Here is a 6,624-nt window from a genome sequence, read left to right as displayed (position 1 = left end):
ATGTCAATTTAACATAAGATGAGAGGAAGGAGCCTCAGTTGAGAAAATGCTTGATGATAGACTGATGTTGGAGGGCTCGGCCCATGGTGGGTAGGGACACCCATGGGCAGGTGGGCCTGGGTGCTGTAAGAAACCACGATGGGCAATCCAGTAAGCAGCACCCTTCCAGGTTCCAGATCTGCTCGATTTCCTGTCCTGACTTCTTTCAATGATAGACTATGACGTGGAGGTATATGCCAGGTAAACCCTTTCCTCCCTACAGTGATATTTTGTACGTAATCTAACAAATAAAGCTTGCCTGAAGATCAGAGTGCAGAGCTAAACCACTAGAGGCCAGGCGGTGGTGGCACACACCTTTAATCCCAACACTCAGGAGATAGAGGCAGATTGATCTCTGTTAGTTCAGCCACCCTGGGCTACACAAGATTGAATCAGTCTAAAAGAGAAACAGAGCTTACACACTTGGGATCACATGCCTTTAATCCCAACACTAGGGAAATGGAGACAGGGGTGATATGGCTGGGCAGAGAGAACTATAAGGCAGGAGGAGACGGGAGCCCGAATGTTGCCTGAGATGCAGTCTGAGGATGCAGTCTGAGGATTTGTAGAGACAGGATCGTCCTTTCAGTCTGAGGATTTGGTAGAGGTAAAAGGTCTCTCTAGTGGCTGACTTCACTGCTTCTCTGATCTCTGTTTTCACCCCCTAATATCTGACTCTAGGGTTTTATTATTAAGACCAATTAGAATTCATGTTATACCTCCCCAGTTTGCTTTTGATCGTGGTGTTCCATCATTAGCAATAGTAAGCCTAAGACAACACCCCAGGAAGAACTCTCCTGAGGAAGAAAGATGAGTAGGGCAAGAACATCCAGGTGTTAGTGAGACACGGATCATATGATCTGGAAGGGAGGAAAGCTAACTACCGTCAGGAGTAGGATGTGATCACACACAGAAAGAACTTAGTGAACCAACTGTAGGACTCACAGGAACTCCAGGAAAACATTGACTTTTGGTATGATGTTTGGAATATCTACTGAGCAAATTGACGTCTACCAAAGTGATGTTTGTCCATTCTAGATGAAGTTATTATGGGCTATAATTGGAGCATTTTACAGACTGGCACTGGAAAAACTTTTACAACAGAAAATGAAAGGTCACCTGGGAGGAAAATGACCTCTCGGCTGGGATAATGGTTTGGCTGGGATAGTTTCACAAATTCATCTAATTTTTAAGAACCTTACTGATAATGGTACTGAATCTGCAGCCAGTGTCTCTTTTGGATCTCTATAATGAAGACTTTTGATATCCTTAGTCCATTTTCTTCTAAAAGACTGCTTCGCTTGATGATCCTGTAATAAGAGGGAGTGCTAATCAAAGGTTTAGAGGGAATTGCAGTGTACAACAAAGGTGAATTCTACCAAATATTGGAGAAGGGAACAGCGAAGAGGACAACTGGGGCGACCTTGAAGAAAGCTTCCTCTAGCTGCTCTGTTAGAATACACATGGAAAGGTGCTATAGCTGGCGGAGAACAACTCGTTAAAATTGGAAAGCTGCATTGGGCTAATCTCGCAGGAAATAAAAATTTGGCCATCCTGGAGCTGCTGAGAAAAGCATTCAGGATGCTGTAAGTATCAATCAGTCCCTGTTGACTTTAGGAAGAGTTACTACTGCTCTTGTGGAAATAATACCTCGTATTCCTTATCGAGAATCCCAACTAACTAGAATCCTGCAGAGTTCTCTTGGGGGATGGTAGAGAACATCTCTGTAACAGCTTCCCTTGCAGCTCAGAGCAAAGAGCATACTGGGTAAGCCTGGAGCGGGTCAGAAACCTGCCACAGAACCCATGAGGACTAACAGAGGCGGTGGAGTGTGTGACGCGAGGTCTTGCTACAGCCCATGAGGGACATGGAGTGTGCATCTCTGAAGAAAATCTTAGAGAGCCATGAACGGAAAATTAACTGTTCAGAAAATAAATTGTTGAACTGGTTGAAAAAAGAATCAGTCTCCTTGAGGAGGGCTCAGTAGGGTTACAGAGTTATCTATGGATGACAAAAGTGAACTTCACCTGTGGAAATCTGAGCTGCAAATAAGGCAGGTGGACTTGAAGCCACTCAGAAACATTCACAAGAAAGAAATAAACTGACAACTTATTAGAGAGGAATAGGTCTCTTTAGCATTGGAAAGAATGTGGGGGAAACTTCATGATGTCACCGGCAAGAAAATGTGGCAGCTAGTGTGTCTCAGATTTCTCACGTGCTGGGAGAAGAGCAATCGATAGCTACACAAAGTAAGCCCGCTGTTGTGCAGAAATGGGTTAACGGATTGTGACTGACTGTCCCGGCTCCCTGAAGGCTGTCTCACCCCCTGGTGTGGTGTCCAGAGTGAAGCCCAACAGACAACTGCAGCAGTTTGAGGGCTTCATTGACGATGGCTGAAGACAGAAGATAGGAAGTTTTTGTTTGTTTGTTTTTTAAGTTTTCATAGCGTGTTGTATAACAATCTACATGAACCCTAAGAAAATATAGTTTCTTCCTTAGTGAAATGACAAGAGCTTTGTGGAAACTTGGATGAAGACTTGAAGACAGCGTGGAGACGCATCCACAGAAAATTTGTCAGTCAATCAATAGTTGGATGGAGAGATTCTGCACTTTGTTGGAAAAGTGTGAAAATGGCTGGAAACCACTTAATAGTACTCAATAAAATACAGAGTGGAAGTCGACAGCTCACCCAGTAAAACAACACAGTAAAAACTCGTGGAGGCTGAAGAGACGGTGCAGCAGTTAAGAACAATTCTGCTCCTTCCAGAGGACCTGGGTTTGGTACCCAGCACCCACCTGGAGGCTCACAACAGTTTGTAAGTCCAGTTCCTAAAGGATTCAGTGCTCTCTTCTGACCCCCCCCCCCCCGAGGGCACAGTATACACAGTGCACGGATGCATGTAGACAAAACACTCATTCACATAAACAGAATTTAAGGAATTATTGCTAGGCCAGGTGTGCTGATGCAGGTCTCAGCAGAGGCAGGAATAGCAGAAATCCAAAGCTTAATGAAACTATAAAAACTGGTTTGAATAACCTTAATTGCTTATTGCTGAAACTAGCTATCCCAACAGGTTTGACACCTGAGAGAAGTTATTTATATCTATCAACACTGGTGAGACTGAGCCATGGAAACAGCTCCTTGATCAACTGTAAAAGAAACAGCCCAAGCTGACATGATGCTAAATTGTTCAGAAAATGACAGAGAGACCAGTAAAGGCATGGATGAAGAAAAGGGGGTTCTGTAGCAATGTGTCGAAGAATTCTTACCCCAAGAGCCATTTGTATTGTGTACCAGTGTGGATTGCTCAAGTGGGGGGGGGGGCTCCAATTTCCCAGCACAAAAACACACACAGCACTCTGTTTAAAAGAGCAGACCACAGCCGGGCAGTGATGGCATACGCCTTTAATCCCAGCACTCGGGAGGCAGAGGCAGGCAGATTTCTGTGAGTTTGAGATCAAGCCTGGTCTACAAGAGCTAGTTCCAGGACAGACTCTAAAACTATAGGGAAACCCTGTCTCAAGGAAACAAAAACAAAAAACCAACAACAACAACAAAAAAAAAAAAACAAAAAAAAGAAAAGAGCAGACTGCACTACAAGCCTGCAGTAAATTTAAGTAAGCAACAAGATTATTTTATTTATTTATTTATTTATTTATTCATTTATGTTTTTAAAAAACAGGGTTTCTCTGTTAAACAGCTCTGGCTGTCCTGGAACTCACTATATAGACTAGGCTGGTCTTGTCTATAAACTCAGAGATCTGCCTGCATCTGCCTCTCGAGTGCTCAGATTAAAGGGTGAGCCACTGTCACTTGGCTTATTTTATTTATTTTTATGTGCATATTTTTCCGTGTGATGGTGTTGGATCCCATGGAACTGGAGTTACAGATAGTGTGAGCTGCCATGTGGGTTCTAGGATTTGAACCCAGGTCCTCTAGAAGAGCAGCCAGTTCTCTTAACCACTGAGCCATCTCTCCAGCCCCAATTACTTATTTTAAGAAAAAAAAAAGTCAGGTGGTGATAGTGCATACCTTTAATTCCAACACCTGGGAGGTGGTGGCAGGTGTTTCTCTGAGTTCCAGGCCAGCCTGGTCTACAGAACTAGTTCCAGGACAGTCAATGCTACTCAGAGAAACTCTCAAAGAACCAAAAACTAAAACCTGACGTGCCATAATTTGAGGCTGTGTACAAACTGAAATGGGATAGACTATATCAACAACACAGTTGCTGCAGTTAAACTGAGTGGCCTTCTTTGTCAGCACTGTAGTGCTCAAGCCAGGCCTAGTAGCTCACGGTCTCTTCCTGATGCCACGGATCCAGATATAGAAGCTGCTGCCATGTTTCCTGCCATGCTGATAATAGACCAAACTTCTACACTGTAAAGCTAGTCCCAGTTGAATGCTTTCCTTTATAAGTGTTGCCGTGGCCGTGGTGTCTCTTTACAGCAAAGAAACCCTAAGACGAGGGTTTGGTTTTTCAAGACAGTTTCTCTGTGTAACAGAGGTTGGTTGTCCTGGAACTCTGCAGACCAGGCTGGCCTCAAATCTCAGAGATCCATCTGTCTGCCTCCCGGTACTGAGACTAAAGGTGTGTGCCACCACGCTCAGCTTAAGGCTGGCTTTTATACAAAGGGCTAGGTGTCATGTAACTGTGATGAAACTCTGGGTGTGGAGGGCCTTACGTGGCAGATGATGCCCCAGGCCCCACTTCCCGAGACCAGCTCTCCCTACTCTACATTCTGGGGACTTTTAGAGGGCAGTAATGGTGAGCAGGGAAAGAAGGGCAGTTCTCAGTCTCAGTGTCTTAGGGCGGGGCTTTGCCATGCTGTCAGTACGTCTATCCCCAATGCTTTCAGAATTTGAGGCAGAACTTGCTGTTTTCTACATGCACTTTGTTCTTGTAGCTCAAGTAACCCAAATCTCTTTGGCTGTAGTCCCAGACCTAAGCAGGGAGTCTCCACCATTCTCAGAATGACTGTGATTTCCAGAGAGAAGCAGGCTCAGGTTTCCAGCCTGGACAGCTTCTCAGACTCTGGTGTAAAGGTGGTGATTTTTCTGGATACACTGTATTGTTTGCACAAGTGCAACGGATTACTAAATAACTAATCTAGAAATGGTCAAACCTTAAAATCACTTTGTACTTGCATGAATTTCTTAAAAACTTCAATTGGACTAGGCAATGGTGGCCCATGCCTTTAATTCCAGTTCTTGAAAGGCAGAGGCAGGCAGATTTCCCTTGAGTGTGAGGCCAGCCTGGTCTACAAAGTAAGTTCTAGGACATCCACGGTAGTTACACAGAGAAACCCTGTCTCAAAACTTAAAAAAAAACCACAAAAAACAAAAGCCTCCATTGGATTTCCATCACACTTGAAAATAAAATTTCATTCACTCAATCGTTCAGTAGCTGAGGGTGGTAATGCACTTCTGAAACCTCAGTACACAAAAGGCGGAGGCTGGAGGGTCAGCAGTGGGAGTGAGTGCCTTTCTCCAAAAACCTAGAGATTTCGCCCTACATCCTACCAGGCAGCATTTATGGAATGACTAGAAAGTTCTTTCTCTAAACAGGATTACAGCACAACAGCTTCCACTACTGCCTGGGTCACCTCTTGCAAGTTGCCTAGGGAACATACACCCCTCATATAAAAGTCCTCAGCAACTCTTCTCTTCTCTGATTTGGCCCAAAGCCATCTAGACACAAGTTTGGATAGCATAATGGCTAATAAACAAGAGAGACAACAAAAGGGGCTGTGGATGTTGCCTGAGGATGTGCTTCTGTACAAATATGAGGACATGATTTCTCGTTCATGGTACCCACATAAAAACTGGGTATGGTGGGAGCATTTGTTACCCCAGCATGGGATGGGTACAGCAGGTGAATCCTGGGGTCTCACTGGCCAGTTAGCCTAGCCAAAACAGGTTAAGCGGAAGTAGCCTTCTTAACAAAAGAGGATGGAGGTAGACAGAAGACAACCCATGCTACCATGGGCCTCCACACACGTGTGCAGGGGCAACACACACTCTCCACCCTCCCCAAAAGAAAGTGTGTAGCATGAATAATAAAAATCCAAAGACACTGGGGTTCAACCTAAAGATCAGAAAAGCAAGGCAGCTAACCTCTATTAGAGAGACATTTTACCTCTACCAAATCTTCAGACTGAAGGGGCAAGATCCTGTCTCTACAAACCCTCAAACTCCACTGAGTCCCTGTCTCTCCCCCTTTATATTCCTCTCTCCGCCCAGCCATATTGTTCCTGTCTCCCTAGTGCTGGGGTTAAAGGCATGTGATCCTAAGTGTTGGGATCACCTTTGTGTGCGCTGTTTCTTTTTTAGACAGATTCAATTGTGTGTGGTCCAGAATGGCCTTGAACTAACAAGAGATTCCTCTGCTGGGATTAAAGGTGTGTGTCACTACTCCCTGGCCTCTGTGGCTGCCTAGTATGGTTACTTTGCCCTCTGATCTTCAGGAAAACTTTATTTATTAAAACACAAATAATATACCACTATAAAAATGTCAAAAGCAGGCAGTGCTCTTTAGGTTGAAAATGTAAGATGAAACCCTGAGAACCTACGTCCAGCAGCAGTGC

General features: G+C 44.5%; 1 pseudogene; it reads left to right on the top strand.

Annotated features, from left to right (window-relative positions):
• Positions 1 to 218: 218 nt before the first annotated feature.
• LOC142849031 (kinesin-like protein KIF11 pseudogene) lies at positions 219 to 1,769 on the top strand (annotated as a pseudogene).
• The last annotated feature ends 4,855 nt before the right edge of the window (positions 1,770 to 6,624 follow it).

This window comes from Microtus pennsylvanicus, chromosome 4 (assembly GCF_037038515.1).
Source record: "Microtus pennsylvanicus isolate mMicPen1 chromosome 4, mMicPen1.hap1, whole genome shotgun sequence".
NCBI lineage: Eukaryota > Metazoa > Chordata > Mammalia > Rodentia > Cricetidae > Microtus > Microtus pennsylvanicus.
The sequence above is the reverse complement of the archived record's forward strand: the minus strand, read 5'-3'. Positions and strand labels throughout refer to the sequence as shown.